The sequence below is a fragment of the Podarcis gaigeae genome (genome assembly GCF_964106915.1).
Source record: "Podarcis gaigeae genome assembly, chromosome: 1".
NCBI lineage: Eukaryota > Metazoa > Chordata > Lepidosauria > Squamata > Lacertidae > Podarcis > Podarcis gaigeae.
In genome coordinates this window covers 87,066,079-87,087,043 of record NC_139678.1, presented here as the reverse complement: position 1 = coordinate 87,087,043, position 20,965 = coordinate 87,066,079, and the positions used below count along the sequence as shown (strand labels likewise).

At 45.0% G+C, this 20,965-nt stretch overlaps 1 protein-coding gene across 46 annotated transcripts in view; it reads right to left on the bottom strand.

Annotated features, from left to right (window-relative positions):
- TNS1 (tensin 1) overlaps window positions 1-20,965 on the bottom strand; it is a 330,451-nt gene that overhangs the window by 56,176 nt on the left and 253,310 nt on the right. The window lies entirely within an intron of this gene.

Below are 20,965 nucleotides of genomic sequence, written 5' to 3'. Positions count from 1 at the left end.
ATCTTCTGCTCCCACAGGACCTAATCGCAGCTAGAGAAGTGCTGGCGGCTATTGGACTAAAACACATTTGCTGGCTATTTTCTTCTCGACTTGCTATTACAAAACACAGCATGTTTTGTAGCAAATGTACCTGTATTGATCCCAGGATACATGAAACCTCTTTAGCAAGAGGTAAGCAAGTTGAGAATGGTTGGGACACCATGAAAAGGCAGAGACCAGAAGATCCTCTAGTCAAGTCTGCACAAGTTATGACCCACCGAGACAAAGGACTTCAATAATCCTATTTTTGCTGCATGACCGGGGGGGGGGGGGGCTTTTAGGCACAGGCAGGCCCCAATATGCAGCTGATGGGTTGTGTTAGGTTTGGTGAGTCACCTGTTGTACAGCCCTGATGTTGTATAACCCTGACGTAGCACCAAGGCTGGATCCTCCAACCAAAGGCTCAGAACATGCAACCTTCTCAAAAGAGGGAAGCCAACCACCAGCTTCCATTCTATAGGTTTGGAATTTTACCGTAAAAGCAAAAGTAGCCAAAGTGTGTGTGCTCAGAGGAACATGGAAATTCATCTGGCATTTAAGCTTAATTCAAGCAACAATGCTTTTTTAAACAGCAAAACAACAACAACAACAACAACCTGATTCCACCAACTAAAAAAAGCATTGTGTTCACTTTACAGTCCAAAATAAAACAAATGGTCTTGATGGGGATAAAAAGAGCTCTCCCGCTAATGTTTCATTCTGCTTTTGATTAAGATGTTTTGAAGGCCAGAGCCAAATTAAAATGGAGGGGGCACTTCTCACTAACACTTTAATCTATAATCGGCACCTCTTCTCCTCCTTTCAGTGATGAGAGAGGGAGCTGGAAAGGGAGGGAAAGTGTTTGTAGTGTCGGAGGTGCAGGAATTTACCTTCCTCTTCATACCCATTTAAGTGGTTGCCATGTTCTGCCTTCCCCATAAATGCCCATTAAGAGTGAGGGTCATGCAATGCTGGAAGCACTGCGTTCTTTCTCAATTCAGTTGGAATTAGGCAAGCCTGGTTGGCTATATGGCATTGTGACATCATGGCACTCACTAATAGTGGTGCTTGACAGGATGGGGTCACTTCAGAAAAGAGAACCTAACTAAATAAAATAAAATTATATCAGACTAGTGAAAAGAAACATGGCTATGAATAGCACTGGGAATGCTTTTAAGAAATGTGTGTGTTTGTGGAGGAGAGCATTTTACACTTTTGCTCACCATAAGACTGTTTTGTATAAACCACTTGGAGGTTTCTCACATTAAACAATATATAAATCATGTTAAATGGATGGATGAATGAATAAACAAACAAACAAACAAACAAGCGGAAGGTCCATCTAATTTTCACTAGCATCACGGGCACTAAGGAATTGTATAGACAGATCTAGAGATGAACCTTATGCTGCAGGTGGTTTGCAAGGTAAGGCAGCAATGTTTTGAGGAGATATTTGATCTCCTCAGTCATGGGATTATGCAGCAACAGGTTTCCCCCACCTTATTTGGGCAATCTATTATAGTCTTATAGTCTATTATACTATTATAGTCAAGACACTAGTGACAGTTCATGTGGGCACAGAGGACCCACCTACTCTGCCTCAGCTGCACTGTCTGCCTATATGCCCTAATAGGTAAAGGGACCCCTGACCATTAGGTCCAGTCGTGGCCGACTCTGGGTTTGCGGCGCTCATCTCGCTTTACTGGCCGAGGGAGCCGGCGTACAGCTTCCGGGTCATGTGGCCAGCATGACTAAGCCGCTTCTGGCGAACCAGAGCAGTGCACGGAAACGCCGTTCACCTTCCCACCAGAGCGGTACCTATTTATCTACTTGCACTTTGACGTGCTTTCGAACTGCTAGGTTGGCAGGAGCAGGGACCGAGCAACGGGAGCTCACCACGTCGCGGGGATTCAAACCGCTGACCTTCTGATCAGCAAGTCCTAGGCTCTGTGGTTTAACCCACAGCGCCACCCGCATCCATTATATGCCCTAATAGTGACCATTAAAGTCCTCCTGAAACATCTGGGACCAAGTAAATCAAAGGAGCACCTGTGGGCTATACTGTAACCTGTCAAGGATTTGAGATCAGCCACCACAGCTCTGTTCATGTGCCCACCAGGAAGGGAGGTCAGGCTGGCTGGTACAGCAGATGAGACCTTTTCTGAGGCAGCCCCACAACTATGGATTATTCTCCCACCCCCAGATAAATGATGAGCCCTCCACCTGGGTTCTTAAAAAGGTCTTTGTTCAGGACTGCTTTTAAAAAGGTGACTTTATAGATGGCAAACTTCAATTTATAGTCTTACATTAAAATAGTTGGCTGTGATCTATTAATCTACAGTACTTTTACTGCTGTTATCATGACTGTGATTATGCTGTTTATTTGTTTTTAATCATTTTAAGAAGCCATGATTTAAAACCATGGCATCTAATACATTATTACGTAACAACAACAACAATTTTTATTATACTCTTGTGCTTATGTAGTCATCAATGGAAAACTATGTGGTCTCATTAGATCACACATAACTTTCTCTTTGCAGCTGAGGTTTCAGGACTGCTCCATGTAGGGATTTTAAGCATGCATGAAGTGGGCTCATGAAACATAATTTTTTTAAAAAAATGGCAATGTTTAATTGCACAGAAAACAAAGCAATTTGGGATATAGGATTGTTTCAACATGAGTTCCAACTCATACTGGAGGATCCTTTCTTTCTCACGCAGAAACGTTCTGCCTTTCTCTTAGGTCTCCTGTGAGGTTTCCTGGAACTGGCTGCACCACAATATGGAATGCTTTCATTTAGGGGGGGAAAGTGACTTCTATCTGGCAATAAGCCAAGGACTGACTTCAGGAACGGAAGATGGCCTAATGGAAGAGTGTGAAGTCATAGGGCTCCTATCTGCAAACAGCAAGCACTTCCGTAACTGCTTCGAAGTTCTAACCTGCCAACTGGAAGCCCAATTTCTTTCCTACAGAACATTACCTAAGCACAAGCATGTGCACACACAAACACAAACACACACAAACAGAAGCAGCAGGCACAAAATGAAAATAGGCTTAGACCAACCATCACACAAGGCAGACAACCAAGTAAAGTTGTGTTGTCTTCACTGAGAGCATGCCCTACTTCACTCCCCTCTTTCTTAGGTACTAAAGCTGTAGAATACTTCAAAAAGAGAGAAGAGAATACCAAACTTGGGTGTTTATAGGGGTGTGTGTAGCATAACAGTGCATGTGGACACACACAAATATTCAGCAAACGGGAACAGACATGGACTCAGAATAACCACCACCACCGACTGCATATAATATACTACTCAAAAGCAACAATCACACTTTTTATATGTGTATACACAGAGTAACCATCAAGAAATACACACAGAGACAGTAGTGCTTAACCAGTATATGCCCAGAGAAGCAGCAGCACACAATGTACATTCTTTCATACACCAGCAATTATGGAGCAGTGGTACAGATACACATTCAGCACCATTCCAAAATTTATTTAAAGTAACTGTTTTCAAGAGAACGCAGACATATGTATTCACAAAGCTGCAGCCATAAAATATACTAGCTTACCACCCAGTGTTTTCTATGTATCCAGCTGACTCAAGCCTATCAAATAATTTCTGGCCCCTTTTGAGAAGCAGCTCTCCACACATAGCTTCTCTAAACTGACCTTTTCCCACAATGGTTATTTGTAGCCCAGGTTGCCCATCGGCTGGCATGCCTCCCACTTCGCTTTAAAAAGGATGGGACGAAGCTCTAACATTCTTCCCAAGGGCTGGGCAACCACACACATAGCCCTCAAATCAACTGGTGAACTTTGTGGGGAAGCCACAAAGTAATACTGGAGGAGAAAGTTCACTCCACTCCCCACTTTTCTTGAAGGAACACCAGCTCTCCAGATCTCTAACCACCTCCCTCAGCTAGTTTGTGTGGGGAAAGATGGAACTGTGGCCATGGGTGAATGTGTCCAGGTCTCTTCTTGTTGCTGCTGTATTAAGCACATGGGGCAGGTGGCACTAATAGGAAACAGAGGAACAAAAGAAAAGGGGGGGAGACACATGTATCTTTATTTGGTCAATGGGACCAGCATCCGCCTATGCCAGTAGAACCCTCTCAAAGTTATCCTTCTGCCAAGCTCAAGTGATTATTTTTAAATTGCAAACAGAGCCAGAAAACATCCCAGAATGCACCCTGAGTGTCATCCTATTTGAAAGGCCCACGGTAATATTAGTAGGGGACACAGAGGAAAGAGACTCATCCCTTTCCCCTGCAATGCCATTTTCAGAGGGGAAAGAGCACATTAAGAGGATCACCCTGATCTGCTTGCACGGAGCTTACCCAGCCGTTAGACAATGTCTTGTCTTTATTCAGCACTTGTTCCAATGTGTTACAGTATATGGCAATGAGCATTCAACCCGATTTACATGTGTTCATGCATTTTTCAATGCATTTCTCCATCACTTTCCAAATCACAAAAAGTTTGGGGTTTTTTTTCTTTTCCCTTTTTAGTGGATTTGCTATGCAAGGGTGACAGAAGCCTGTAATCCACTTTACTGTGCAAACCTAAAGTTCCGGCAGACACTTGAATCCCTCTCACAAAATACTGAGGATGGCATTCAGTTAAGTTTTCCTCAAAGTCAACTCACTGAAATTAATTAGCACCACTAAGTTATGTTTATTAATACCAACTGGTCTACTTTGAGTAGAACTTAGTCAACCACCATCCTGCCAGTCTGAACATGCCACAGGCCACTTAGCAAAAGAAGGGTGGGGTGTCCAGGGTGCCTCGGTTCCATAGGGCTTACATTGTTGTGTACCCCCAATGTTGAAGATGAAAATGGGTCTAACAATATTTGTGGCAAGCAAGAAGCTCACATCAAGGTATGACAGATCAGGGCCAAGTCAGGAGTGCCCACCATTTTGTTGTTTTACATAACAGCAGCAGCTGCGGGAAACTGTTGGGGCTGTTTATTCTGCTTAACAAAACACAATGGACCGCTTGATCAAAAGAAAAAGAAAAACACCTTAGCAGTTTACATAAAATACTATAAAGTGTTTTATCAAAAGGTACACATAAAATCAACAAAATTTGGGTTGTCTGTGTTTCTCCTTAAAGCTGGCGTTATGGTACAGAAACAATGTGCAGCTAAAGTCTGCTTTCACATTGGCATTTTCAGACCTAATCCAGAGGGGCTACTGGACCACGCAGAGGTGGTGACCCTCTATATGTATCGAGCAATGGGGGCCCAGCCACATAAAAACCTCTGGCACCCTCTTCCTTCCCTAGAGGCAACTACTAACCCAGCACGAAGGCCAGTGTGTGTTCTCTCTCCTCCCCCCCCCCCCCCGCTGTCTTTCTTTACAGGCTGCTCTCACAGGTAAACAGCTGCAGCAGAAGTCATGGGTTTTATCTCCAAAGGTCATGCTTTTTGAGCCTCCTGAATATAAGGTTTTGCTTCCAATAGGCAAAAACCAGTCAGCAGACTTGTGAGACTACAATGAAATAAAAGATCCAGGCAGGTGAACAACTGCAGTGCTCCTCACTGTTTGCTATCTCTGTGAGCTCTTCCAAGAGAGATCAGCATTACCGCTGGCACCCTATTATGATGGAGAATCACCATATGTGCCACAAACAGGAATCCACAGGTCAAACCACCCTCATATGCCCTCTGTCAATAGATTTATTTTAACATTTTGTTTGTCTCTCTCTCCTGCACGCACTCAGTGATTGTTTCCAGCTAACACAAGGGCCAATTCCCCAGAAGCTAAATAACAACAAAAACCTGTTGCGATGCCCAGCTTACTAGTAACAGGTGCCCCTCTTGTCCATCTCCTCTGTTACGGTAATGAGTGCCAGCAGAGCTATTCAGTCAAGTGACATGAAGGGAGGAGGAAGAACACCCATTTGTTTATTGACCCAGCTGCCAGAGCTGTCAGAGGCATTTCATACTGCGATGGTATGAAAGAGGGAAGAAGTAGCTGGAGCTATCTGTATTGATTCAGATGTAAGAACGGGGATCTCAACACCAGGAGAAAACAAGCCCTTTCCCCTCCGGATCTCACCCCCGCTCTCTGCTTCACTGATGGATATTGACCAGCCTAGCCAGGTGGGCATATACCACACCCAGCCTTTGAGTCGCACTTGTTTCACCAAAATTGAAAATAATATACCGGTATAGTCAAGCAGTTTTCTGTCTCCCTGCATCCTTAGCCACATATCTTGCACCCCTCACCCCACATACAAGAAGGAACAAGTCCATGTCCTGATAGACAAAAGATATAAAAAGAAGCAGCAGTAAGAAAGGCAGTGGTGCCAATTGGCACAGAGTCCAGCTTTCTGGAAATGAAAATGAAATGAAAGTCAATTCCAAATATACTTTTTGCAAGCCTGGGTGGCGTCAGCTGCATCCCTGCATAAAAATACGAATGAGAAGGAATCGTTTACATGTCAGAGTAAACAACAACCCCTAAGACAAGAGAGTAGAAAATCAAATATTCAGCTTTGGGTGGGCTGGGATTGGGGAGGCTGGATTTATTCTTCAGAGTTCAGTTCCTATTCCCTGAGGACTGCAGTTAGCACTGGGTTCAGTTTTCAACCCGTGCTCAGTATGTAGTAGTACCCTGAGAGGTACGTTTGGTATGATTCAGCACGCCAGCCCCCACTGACCCCAGAGAGTACAGATTTGCACCCAGAAACCTCCAGGTAAAGCTTTTGCATCCTGTCACCCTTGTGTCATCCCGAGAAACTGTGTGACAAGTCTTAACACATGGCAGATGACAAAAACACCTTGAGTGGGCATGCTGTGAAGATTAACTCACACAAGTTCAATCAGGTTAATACTACAAGGCTTCTATTTGTGTATGTTGCAAAAAAAACCCCAAAAAACCCAATGATCATTCTAATCAGAAAGTGGCTTGCCCTCGGCAGATTTCCAGTTTGCCTGCAGTTAGAGTGGCCTGCACACGATGCTCTCTTTGTAGGTAGGCGAAGACCCTGAGAGGGCAAGGCTATGCCGCAGTTCCACCAGGAGAGCTGTGTGCACTCTGTACTCTGAACCTCAGTGCCAGCCTAGCTTCTGCTATGAGGCTGCTGCAATACCAAGAAACTGCTCCTTGTCTCCCAGCACCATCATCCCAGGGGAAGGACTGAACACTCTGAGCACGGATCATCCCAAGAGAAAAACTGAACCCCAAGACAGGGAAGGTAAACTCACCGCACAGGAAAGCCTCTCCGCAGCTGGAGAGAAACTGGGCTTGGCTATTTATTCTTCAGAGCTGAAGTTTGCAGCGGCTGCTCCTGGAAGACCCTGCTGGAGCACACTGCCTTTCCATCTGTCAGGCATGGGAGTGAGGTTTATTTTCCCCCTGGCTTGTAGGAAGCGAGTGGGATAAAACCCTGTCTGTAATTTCAGCCAGTCAGATCCCGAGGGCTCCACTTATCATCCCGTAGTTATGTGATTTCAGAAATGACATCACAGAAGAGGCTGAGTGACCGGAGCATGGAAGAAGGAGGGCTGCTGGGAGCTCCCAGCCACTGAAATGCTCAACACAAGTCACTGAGAGGCACAGAGAGTTGGGGAGTGGGGGGGGGAGCAGGAGGGAGGGAAAGAGGTGGGGAAAGAGGCAGAATGACAGAAGGGAGTGGAAAAAGAGTGCAGCTGGAGGGAGAGAGGGAGAGAGAAAAAGAGACAGTTCTGCCCAAAGGGGAGGAGACCAGGGACACAGCCAGATCATTCCTTTCCATTCCATACTCGCCAAAACTTTTCTTTTTCTTCCAGAGGGACCTCACACAACCACAGCAGCATTTTTCCAGCTGCTGAACAATGAAGACATAGAAAGGCATAATTCCTCTCCTCACCCCCCGCCCCAGCAGCCTTGGTTTTAAATAAGGGCAGACGGCATTTAAAGAACACCGTTTGGGTCAAGTCCACACCTTTAGCTGTGTTGAAACTAATGGAGTGATGGGTTTAGACCATCAGAAAACTAAATATCAAGTCGGGAATGTAATTGATCCTTCACACTTCTTGACACCAGCACTGTCTCACTGCTTCTCTGCTTCTCTTATAAGCTCCCATCGTATTCTTTCTCCTCACCCCAGTTCCCGGGGATTGGAGGTGCCAACCTTCTCCCAACCGCCTTGCAACCTACATCAGAAAAGATGTCTTCGTTTGAAGCGAAGCCCTCATCATTCACCATGGTGGGCAGAGCAGAATCTATCATCTTTGGATGAAGGGCAGTATATAAATTTAATACATCACCATTGTTGTCATCATCATGTAGCTTAGTGGGGCTTTAAAACTTTTTTTCTCCAAGGCTGTTCAGAGGCTAAAGCTTTATTAGTACTGTTGCACACTGAGTGATATAGTCATTTGATGCTCCTGCTGTATTCACAGTCAGATGCAGGACAGGGAGATCTCTAGAGTGTGCACATTCTCCCCCCCCCCAAAAAAAAAACCACCCAAGAACAATTTCAGCCAAATACACTCTTATTACTCAGGCTGACTTGCAACTGAAGGGAATCTTGGAAGTGAAAAAGAGCATCTTTATTTTGTTTTGTTTTGTTTTTCATATCCTTGTTCTAACAAGAAAAAAACATGCCTCCTTTCTTTTCAGAGGAAGGTAGATGATGTTATTCACTACTTCGGTGATGAATGGATAGTGCCAGGGTCTGCCCCTGAGAGGTGGAGCCAGCTTGCAGAATGCAACTCTTAAGTACATTTTAAGCTCTCCTGAGTGTTGGCAACTGCAAAGGAAAGGTGACATTATAAGGCCCTTTGCTAAGTGGTCAAGGATCTGCTTTGCTTGCAGAAGATCCCAGGTTCAATCCCCAGTATCTCCAAGTAGGACTGGGAGGTAGGTCTGAAATCTGAGAGAGTGACTACCAGTCAGTGTAGACAAGCCTGAGCTAGATGGATCAGAGGTCTTCTTATGTTCCCCACATCTGCCAGGGCAGGCTCCTCAGGGGAGTGTTGTTGGCCATTGGCTGAGGCCCCAAGATTGGGGAAGGGCCCGTCAAACACCAGTATCATTCTCACTCTGCACAGAAGAATGCCTGCTTCCTACTTTTATCGATTTGCCTTTCATGGTTCTGTGAGTCAGGGTGGTTCAGGATGATGCTTGTTGCGAGTCCACTGGGTTGGCATAGGCAAAGTACCAGTGCACCAAAATCGCTTAAAACTAAAACCCCACAATGGGAATGACACCTTCTTTGAAGTGCTCTACTAGTGTTTTTCAGGATGACACCTGGAGCACAACTGCAGAGCTTCTAGAATGGAAGGTGGGGAGGTTTTCTAACAATGACCCATGGTGGTGGGGCAGGTGGGGTACCTATTTAGAAGACATAAAAATTCAGGGGGCACGGTCCAGCCTGAGCAGATATGGAAAGATGTATTGTCCAAGGCTTAACTCCAAAGTTGGAAGGTATTTTCAGAGGAGGTGGTGTTGCTCCCACATCATATCACACAATGCACAGGGCCAGCACAATACATTTTGGCACCTGAGACAAACCACAAAATGCCTCCCCACCCACCAGGGAAGAAAGGGTGAGTGAAGACCTACATCAAAAACAAGGGGGAGAGGTAAAGATCTACAATGGGGACAAGGGGGGAATGCAGTAGCAGTGGGCAATGCATTCCTTGGAGGCCGGATCTGTTGTTCCTGCAGATCCTGCTGCCTGAGGCAGCCGCCTCACCTTGCCTCATGGGTGGGCCAGCCCTGCAATGCACCATATCTCAGAGCCGGGCTGTCCCTATTTCACAGCAAAGGCTTCTGCACTGCGGCAGTCAAGACTTCCCGCCAGCTCCTAGTCCTGCACCTTGAAAACTCAGACCACAGTAGAGGCTGTCCATGCCAACAAAAGGGGGAGGGAGCAGAGAAGGTAGATTCCTCTTGCTTTAGTCAGCTGTTGAAAGGCAAGGAGACGGCCTCCATCTCCCTACAGGCAAGAGCGAGGGGGGGAAGGAGGGGAGAGAGAGTGAAGGAGCCAGACACAACGGTGAAAACAAAAGCCTTATGCCTGCTGATGGGAGTTTCATGTGGGTTGTCGATAGCTTTACCAGTTCAGGCAGACAGAAGGCACAACTCAATGTGAAAGGCGGTCAATCACTCACCTCCGCCAGCTTTTCTGTGGTTTGAAAGTGTATTGACTATTGTGGTCTTTTCACTCTTGAGTTCATCCTTCTTTAGGCTGGGCTTGAGACCAATACCACCCTTCTCATTTTAATGTTCCTGGGGCTGGGGCTGGGGGCAATGGGCTGTGCTCCTAATGACACATATGCCCACTGGGGTGGCAAATCAAAGGACAGCATCCATAGTACCCCACAAGACCCAGGTTGCCTTCAAAAAGGCCCTTATATTATTTTATTAAACAAAAGTCACAGAAAGTGACAGGATCAATAAGAGCTGCAGACAATTAAAAAGCAGAAAATGGGACAGAAGCACAATAGATAAGTTTCCCAAAGGAGAACTCTTTGTCAAGTCTGCTTAGGTGAGCTGAAGGAGAGAAGTCTAAGGCAAAAAGTTTTCAGTAAGAATCTGCGCCCTCCAGATGTTGTTGAACTACAACTCCCACTGTCCCTGGCTATTGGTCATGCTAGTTGGAACTGGAAGTCCAACCACATCTAAAAGGCACCGCACTGGTTGTTCCCTGCATTAAACATTCCCTTGAGGAAATGTTCCATTCAAATGGGCAGTGTCGAACGCACAGTTTATCCCTCCTCTTCGGCCACGAGGCAAACTCATGTGCACAGCTGTATGCCTGGCAGCTTGCATCCTCTGTATTTCACATGCGCTCACCATCACGGCACTATCTGCTTTTCTCATTTCTGAGTTGTAGAAGGGGATATTTTCATTCCCATGCTCCCAGCAACACTTCAATATTTGCCAACCCATCTGCTTCCCCCAGATGGATGAGAAGATTCCCCTAGTCATATGCGCCAAATTAGTTCAGACTGTCATCAAGTGCAGGCGCAGCAGCCACAGACTAAATGTAAAATTAAAGCCTACTCTGAAAAAGGGAAATGGCTGCCATTTAGTAAACAGGACGGAGACTCTGGGCACATAAGCCCAGTGGCATTGCTCAGGCTCACAAACTGTGCAGCTGCTAAGATGATCCCTGGATTGATCACTAAGGGGAAAACAAGGTGATACGCTCCACACCATGCTGTTACCGAAAGCTATGAAGTCCATGCACAGGATAAATCCTATTTTGCTATTTCTGGTGCACGTTGATCCTTTGAGCAAGTTGTGTGGCACTGGAGTAAACTCAAGGTCATCACAAGAGCTCAGCTCCACTGTTATAACTATTAGGATAAGCTTTGCAAGAGGTCAGCTGCTAAACAGCTAAGATCAAAATCTATACAACACTGAAACAAGCATATAAAGAAACATCCATTGACTCATTTTTAACAAGCAGCACTATGGAATCTCAAAAAACAAAGATATGTACCAAGCATTTGTTTTTCTTAGACAAAGAGTTTGGATGACTTGTGACCTCAGTCCTAACCAAAAGATCTTGAGGTTCCAAGTGCAAATTAAATATTTAAAGTTTTGAAAAGAACATTTCCTAAGAGTTTTCAGAAAAGAAAAGGTTCTAAATAATGTATTTTCCCTGGCTTGAGATTTAAGCAACAGCAACAACACTATCAAAAGATAGACATAGAAGGTGATGGACTATGGATTTGGGCAAAGGAGTCACTGTTCAAACAGAGAAAGAACTTTGCGTTCAACAAACACCACAGAAAGATGCTAATGAGATACTAAGCCTATTTTCTGCCAACTTCACACCATTTCTTTCACCTTTTATTAGTAGTATAAAATGATAAATCATAATTCCATACAAAAATGACTCTTCCACACCCCTCTCCCACTCCTGTATCCTTCTAGTTACAGCTGAACCCCTGAGAGTAGCTGAGCAAGGGGACAAGCTACGGAAGAGAATTCAGAACACACACCTTCAGGACTATGAAGTACTGGAATCAAGCCCACAATTCCCACCACATATTTGTGAAGTTTTTGTTTGGGAACATCCCAAGAACAAAATGAGTGTTGTGGGCATGAAAGGAGAGGCACTCAGAAGATGAAAAGAGAGAGAAGAGTCAGTGGAGGAGGCAAGATGGGAACATATAGGGCCTCTTAAGGCCTTTTTGAGCTGAGCTGCCCTGAGATCAGCACCGGGATGGATTTCTGCTCATTTGCTTCAAAGTATATGTCAGCGGGTGGCACTGTGGTCTAAACCACTGAGCCGCTTGGGCTTGCCAATCAAAAGGTCGGCGGTTCAAATCCCTGCGATGGGGTGAGCTCTCGTTGCCAGTGTGGTGTAGTGGTTAAGAGCGGTGGACTCGTAATCTGGGGAACCGGGTTCGCATCTCTGCTCCTCCACATGCAGCTGCTGGGTGACCTTGGGCCAGTCACACTTCTCTGAAGTCTCTCAGCCCCACTCACCTCACAGAGTGTTTGTTGTGGGGGAGGAAGGGAAAGGAGATTGTTAGCTGCTTTGAGACTCCTTAAAGGGAGTGAAAGGCGGGGTATCAAATCCAAAAAAAAAAAAAAAAACCTCTCTCCTGCCAACCTAGCAGTTCGAAAGCACACCAAAAAGTGCAAGTAGATTAAGTAGGTACCGCTCTGGTGGGAAGGTAAACGGCGTTTCCGTGCGCTGCTCCGGTGTCAGTGTTCTGTTGCACCAGAAGTGGCTTAGTCATGCTGGCCACATGACCCAGAAAAAGTGTCTGCAGAGCATACAAACTCTGTTCCCCAGCCTGTAAAGCGAGATGAGGGCTGCAACCCCAGAGTTGTTTGCGACTGGACTTAACTGTCAGGGGTCCCTTTATCTTAAATGTTTGTCAGCAGTATTAGGCAGGTGGGGAAGCCAAAGGTAAGGGCCTTGCAGTTGTTGAGTGGGGCGTGGGTGAAAAAGTAGTCATCCCAACAGCTCTTAGTCCTTTCAAACGGCTTCAGGAAACCATTGACAGCAGGGGTGTGGGGGACCTTTGGGCCTCCAGATGTTGCTGAACTACAACTCCCATCAGCCCCAGCAAGCATGGCCAGGAATGGTGGGAGTTGTAGTTCAGCAACAACTGGTGAGTCAAAGGTTCCTTATGCCTGATTTAGAGAATCAGGAGAGCCACTTCCCTATCACTGAAAGCAACTCACAGGATGATATGAAAGAAGAACATATTGAGGAAAATGGAGCTCTACTTCAAAAAAATCCACATTGTGTTAATTTCACAGGAGGAACTGTTTACGAAGGTAGAGAATGCCACTTCATTCGCCCTCTTTAAAGCTTCATTTGAATGTAGAAAATAAATGCCATCTTTGGCTGTATTAAATAGTACATTCTCTTTGTTTGTTCTGTAGATCCATGCTCAGCAGACCTACGGCCCAAACCAAATGCTAGGAAGTACTGCTGTTCTATATTTGCAATATTTCAAGAAAGTGACATGTGAAAATGAGTAGCAAGTCCAATTCTCTATCGTCCCCCCACCACAACTGCCCCTTAAATACTACAGGCACATCAGGATCTCATCACTTTCCCGAGATGACCAGCCATCACAACAACACAGGGTGGCCACAAATACACAGACGGAAGTGGCTGCCAGGGACAGTCTGTTGATATTCAACTTCAACATCCTTCCCACACAAATGCCCCCTGATCATTTCTCTTTCTCAGTATCCCAGGATGATTTAGGAACCCACAGTAGCTTGGTTACATTCGCTGCCGCTCTTCTCCGACCCTAAATGCTATTTATGAGGCAGCCACAAAACCCTGGACAAACAGGATAAATATGGTGCCTTACAGATACAGTCCCTTAAATAAACTCACTCTGGGAGATCTATTTCTATTGGCCCTGCATGGTTAGGCCCAGATTTATTTACTGTCTCTGTAGCAGAAGAGACTGAGATGAATTTTCAAGTCCATAGAGCTTATTAAATTAAGGATAGTTTGGGAATTAATGTGTTAGGGGGTTCTTACCAGGGGCTTAGCCTGGCCATCAGCAAATACATGCTGTACCCATGTTTTATCCTTCTGTCGCAAAATAATTAGGGGCCAGTTTCTAATATACTATTCTCAAGCAAGATGGTCAGATGGGAGTGATAACTCATTTCCAGGGAGTGCTGGGTGATACTGGTCATTGTGTTTCGTATTGATCTGGATTTGGGCCTTGTTTTGATCTCTATTGTGGAGGAAGTGTGAATCTGTTGACTTCCTTGGACTGCTCTGCTGCTTTTTGTACCATGAGCCATGGTATCCTTTTGGGTCACCTTGCCAAGTTGGGAGCTGCTGTGATCTCAGTTTGTTGGTTCTCCTCTTACCTGTCGGATTCCTTCTCTGTTGCATTCTTTTGTACATGTTGTTAGCCTACCTGAAGGTTCCACTAAGCTATGCTTAGCAAGATATATATTTAATAATAAATAAATAAATAAAGTGATATATCAAGTTAGTGACCACTTGATGGGACAGTGAGCAGAAGAAGAGGAAGAGGAGTTTGGATTTGATATCCCGCCTTTCACTCCCCTTAAAGAGTCTCAAAGTGGCTAACAATCTCCTTTCCCTTCCTCCCTCACAACAAACACTCTGTGATGCGAGTGAGGCTGAGAGACTACAGAGAGGTGTGGCTAGCCCAAGGTCACCCAGCAGCTGCATGTGGAGGAGTGGGGAAGCAAACCCGGTTCACCAGATTACGAGTCCACCACTCTTAACCGTTGCACCAAGTTGGCTCCAGTTAGGCAGCAGTTAGTGTGTGGAAGATTTGTGGTGCATTCTAAATAACTAAAATTGATATACCCAGTGTGGCTTATTTATGGCAGGCATGACACAGCCTGTATCTCAGACCCTAACCCCCCCCCCAAACAAACAGCAAGAAAATATATCCTATACACTTCTGCAGAAACAATTTTTTCTGATGGTCCTTGGAAAATGTCTACTAAAAAAAGTATAAAAAACAAATAAGGCATTTTCAGCTCCTTTGCTTTATCTCTGAAATTTAAATCCTGGTGAAAGTCAACAACTTTCAAAAGCTCCATAATCATTTCTTATAATATCTATATATTAATCTGGATTACTTCTCTAAATTTATTGCTCAAAGGAAACATATTAAATGATGCTACATTTTAGAGCTGAACAATAGATTTAATGAATGTTTCATTCTGTCTTTCCAATTTTTGTTAATTTCAATCTGTGTTCTTGCAGATGGATTCTTGCAAAGCATATCCTAATAATTGTACTGATGGATTGATGGATTCACAAGACAGCATCATAGAAAGATCAACTGAGCAAATTGCTCCAACAAGGCTGGAGGTGAACAGAGGCCTTGTGAGTCTGTCCATCCCATGCACGCCTCCTAAGCTCCACCTGCTTCCCTGAAGAGTGTGAATCCTTAATGGGTCACTCACTAGGCCTGCAGACTAGCACTTTTTCTTTCTGTAGCCTCCTGCTGGGCAGGTACAGTGTAGTGGGAGGCATTTGATTCAGGGCATGGAAGAAGATGCTCATTAGAGTCCAGGCTTGGCTTCTACCAGCTGTTGACCATTAACCACAAGTTCGGTGTCGAGATCCCGGTCCAGTTATCAGCTGGTGGAACAGCAGCCCTAGCTTACCCTCCTCTGGGTCTGAGCTCAAGGCTGGGGCCATGACAGTAGTTACACTGGATGGGAGCTCTTGCAGCAAGCTTGGATTGAATCTGTTACAAACAAAGTCTTGCCCAAAAGGTATAGATATGATGAATGTTAAACATGGAGGGCAAGAGACACAAGATGATCCTGGGAATATGAGTAGGATGCAAACATGGGGTGTTGTGACAGGTTTCTGCCTGATGGAGGGAACTTAACCCACAGAGGGTGCTTGGAGTTTAGGCATGCCCTGATCCACACTGTGACACAAAGGTGACAGGAATATCTGAAATCCTGCCTAAAACCAATATTTATAGCCCTGTGGGTATTAACAAGCCAGAGAGACAAGACACTTGTGCCGCAAGCAGCTGCTGCGAGCCTTTTCCGCGCCACAACCCGCAGTGACCTCACTGGCAAACTAGATATATCCCGCCCCCCTTTACTGCTCTGCTCCCTGGTGTGAAGGCAGATGATTTACAAGGGCTCCAAGCACTCAACTCCGTGAATTAAAAAATGATACCAAAGATGGGGAGGGACCGACGTAGTGGGCCGTAAATAACAATATGGACTTAGTGGGGAAAGCATGGCAAACATCTGAAGGCAGAGAGCCTCGTGTAACATATACATGCACTGACGACAACAGGCAGCTACTGTATTAGTTTATAGCACAAGCATGTGTACAGCAACCAACATATACACACACAGATACACGGATCAAACATGCTTTCCAAAATACACAAAAGGGGCTATTTTTAACTCATCCTGAAGAGCCCAGGAAGATTTAGAATTCTACACTATAAATGCCTCTGAGTTCTCCAGCCACAATCTCTGTAAATTATGCACCAAAGAAAAAAATGTATGCTTCATTTTAATTACATTTTCCCCAAGTTATCCTATTTATTCTGGGAATGTCTATACAGTGGTACCTCGGGTTACATACGCTTCAGGTTACAGACTCCGCTAACCCAGAAATATTACCTCGGGTTAAGAATTTTGCTTCAGGATGAGAACAGAAATCGTGCTCCGGCGGCGTGGCGGCAGCAGGAGGCCCCATTAACTAAAGTGGTGCTTCAGGTTAAGAACAGTTTCAGGTTAAGAACGGACCTCTGGAGCGAATTAAGTACTTAACCCGAGGTACCATTGTATTTGTGTAAACTTCCTGATCCTTTTGAATCAAGAGATTTAGTGCAGATCGTGTTCCAGCAGAGCATCATTTACCATCCTGGTGTTTGGGGCTATAACTCCCATCAGGCTCAGCCAGCATGGCAAATGAATATTTGGTACTTTTAAGATCTTCAATCAGGGTGGTCCAACATGCATGCAGCTCTCAAGGCCTTGGGAAGGAAGTGTGAGGGCTGGGCTGCGTGTGTCAAATTTTAGCTTTGCTCCTCACACCCTGTGCAACAAGGCAGTGCAAGGTCTATGAGTTCCATTTCAAAGCACTCTTGTGGTCCGTATGAAAAGTTGGACTGCCCTCCTTAGATGAAGTGTTCTCTGGAGGGCATCTCCCCTTTACTCAAGGAACTGAGAATGAAGACCAAAAATGTGATTAGGATTCCCCAAACCCCTGATTCCTGAAACCAATTAACTGGGCAAGAAAACTAGCTGTGCAAATTCTAGGCAGGGAACCTTGTCTCCTGATCATCTACCTTGCAGTTTAATCAGCATTAAGTATCCCCCTTGCAAACCACAATGCCTTCCCTCACTGTTGGGCAATTCCACTCTCTTCTGCTTTTGGCCAGCCCTCGGAATTCTCCCAGGCATTTGACAGAGTTATTTGAATCTACTGTTTACAATTTTATCCAGTCCTTCCTCCAAGGAAATCTCTGCCTCCCGTTTTATCTTCACAGCAACCCTGACAGGTAGGTCATGCTGGAAGATAACAACCAGCCCAAGATCACTCAGCGAGCTTCAAGGCTGAGTGGGGATTTGAACCTGTGCCACCCCAGTTCTAGTCTGACACACCATCCACTACACTGTGCTAGTTCTCCAGTGAATGGCAGAACTAATGAAACTGTAATTCAGAGAAAGAAAGCAGAACTAATTAAACCAAGGCATGCCCTTACAAACAGCAAATTTCAAAATCCAAAGTGATTTTCCATGAGGTGGCAGGCCTGAATTATGAAGGTGTTGTTGTTGTTCCTACTATTATTCTTAGCTATTTGAGCTTCACTGCGTGCAACAGACGGTTGGAGATAAATGCATGCTAAAGAGTTGCCGGGAATCCCGCCGTGCGCAGAACCAAATGGATTTACCCTCATCCTCGTTTTACTTTATGATCCCGGCACAGAAAAACAATTACCTTCTACACACAAACGCAGCAAGAAGCTGTACTGCTGCCTGCCTCACAACAAGCTCTCCTGGTAGGAACGTCTGCTGGCACCAGGCCACAGGGTAATTAGAGTGCAGCAGGAGTGATTGCTTCTGGCAGCCTGTCGCAGGGATAGCGGAGATACATCCTTCATGCTGCTAATCCAGCATTTCAGAGAAACAGGGGCGGGGGCTCTGGCATCCCTGCCAAACGGCTGCACCTGCAGAAAGCTTTGCATTCCTCTTAGGAAGACCCTTTGGGGATTGCAGTTCACCATCCCACCAATTATACCTTTTCTCCTCACTGAATTTGCTGTCCTAATGACCACTTAGAGTCACTTTAAAGCAAACTGAAAACACATTCGCACGAAGAAGAAGAAGAAGAAGAAGAAGAAGAAGAAGAAGAAGAAGAAGAAGAAGAAGAAGATGCTATTGGACCTGTTGATAAAGATGGTATTGGATTGAAGTTTGAATACAATAGTTTTATTATGTCATAAGCTTTTGTAGACTTAAGTGTAGATGTGCACTCTAGCTTATGCCGCAAAAAAAAAAAAAGATACTCTTGGCACCCTGTGACAAAACACTCTGTGGATTTGCTACCACAGGATAAAAGAGCTAAACACCTGGAGTTTAAATGAAGCATTAACCATCACTAGCCTTTAGGATGGGGATAGATTACAGATAACTACCGGTAAGTGACAAAAAGTAAATACAGTGGTATCTCGGGTTACATACGCTTCAGGTTACATACGCTTCAGGTTACAGACTCTGCTAACCCAGAAATAGTGTTTCAGGTTAAGAACTTTGCTTCAGGATGAGAACAGAAATCATGCTGTGGTGACGCGGTGGCAGCAGGAGACCCCATTAGCTAAAGTGGTGCTTCAGGTTAAGAACAGTTTCAGGTTAAGTACGGATCTCTGGAATGAATTAAGTACTTAACCCAAGGTATCACTGTAGAACTTGTGGGGAGGTAGTTCCATTAGCACAAAGTTTTCTGGCTGCACAATGGAACTGCAGCTTCCTTTCCACTCTCTGCAGCCCCCAGTCTGCTCGGGATGTGGGTGGGTGTCCCCCAACCATCTGGAGCAGATTTGGGGAGGGCCAGGGGGCATGGGGAAGAGAGGAAGAAGTTTGGTTGCAAAAATATAAATCCTAGCATTAACAGAGCTACTTGGTTGGATGCCTCCCCCAGTCCCTGGTAGCATTTGCATATGAAGGCTATGGTAGTTCATGGTTAAACCAAAACCTGGACATAAATCAGGGGGAACCAGTGTGCTGCCCTCCAGATATTGCTGGACTCCAACTCCCATCAGCACCAGCTATCATTGCAAAGGTCAAGAATGATGGGAGTTACAATCTAGAAACATCTGGGGGCTCCACATTGTCTATCCCTGTCTTCAACGTTTGATGGAAAGAGAGTTCTACTGTATGTTTTTATAATAATAATAAATGTGATTACTCTTGTGAGTTAGGCAATGTTTAGATAACTCTTTCACACTGGGCTCTGCAATATAGTATTCTGTGCACCAATTTAATCTTAAGTATTTATGTGCCACAGAGCTCTTCTTAGTATACTAGAGCAAATTAACATGACTGGCCCCTTGGAATCTGTGATTAAGTATTGCAACTTCTTGGTAGACCCCTTGTGAAATCTGAACTCTGCCCTGGAGAATAACTTTTACAGATGCTTAGCAGCACTAGGCTGTGCTGAGATTTTGCAGAGCACATACCATACCGCTGTACTGGGAACCATCTTCTCAGTGCGGAGGATGAATAAAAGGGCACTTTTCTGGATAAGTGCCAGCCTCTGTCTATGCAGCTACAATGCAATTGCACTGGCTCTTTCCTAGGCTGGTATGGTGTGTATGTATGCATGTTTCTTGTAGTGCTCCCAAAGCCCACCACCATCTTTCAGACTCCTAGTTAGACATTGTATCCCAGTTATGCTATTGCCAGGCCAAAGGGACTCTTAATGAAGCACTTGAGCAGAATGTGACCCCTCTCCCCCCACTCCGAATCCCATCTCATCTAGGAAGCACTAAGGCAGGAATTCAAGGGGGCAAAGCTCTGGCCAAACAATGTAGCATCTGTAACAGAGAGTCTATCTTTGGAAAAATCATTGGCATTGCCCCATCCATGTGACCAGCCTCAGCTTGGCCCAAATGCATTTGCAAGGGTCCTGAAGCAATTTGCCAGTGGCACAGTGGACCAAGATATTTGGCTCAGCTGAAAGAAAACAAAGCAGTGACTTACACTTAAAGGCGACGCATTTCTGAAAGGATACAAACTCTAAACACAAGCCATGAGTTCTCATTGGTGGCAAGATCTAATATCTCCATTTGCTTGATTTTCACTTGCAAAATCTTGAGATTTTGCCACAAATTTAATACGATTTTTATGTACCTGAATATTAGAAGTGGTATCCACTGCTAAAATTCTCCTTTTTTACATACCAGCTTTCATTTTAGGAATAAAAGATGAAAGAATATCTCCTCTCTCATAGTTTTAAAGACAGACTTGAACTAGGGGACTCCCTTCATGCAGTGAGTTCTGCTATTGGCTGGTTTCTCTGCTGATATGTTAGTCACTGTCTTTGGGGGCAAAATAACTCATGGTAAAGATGACTGAGGCACAAATGATGGGATCAGTAATAGAGCACATACTTTGCATGCAAGAAGACCCGGGTTTAATCGTCTCTAGCAATCTTAGCTCACAGGGTTGGGAAAGTTTCTATGTGAGACATTGGAGAGCCACTGCCAAGAGGAGTGATTAGATTTGTGCTATATGGAACTATATGGATGAGGAACTCTGCAAAACTCTAGTTCCTGACAAGATTGGCATACATGCAGCGCACCACCTGCAGCCTGACATTTTCCAGCAACCAGAGAAGGCAACACATGGCCAGACAGCAGTTTCTAGCTGCAGCTATAGTAGCACTGGAGAAACATGCTAATTCTGCTTCAGAAAAACAGCACAGGTTCAGGTGGGCTGTTCCTTCTCACACCCTCATGTCCTGCCACT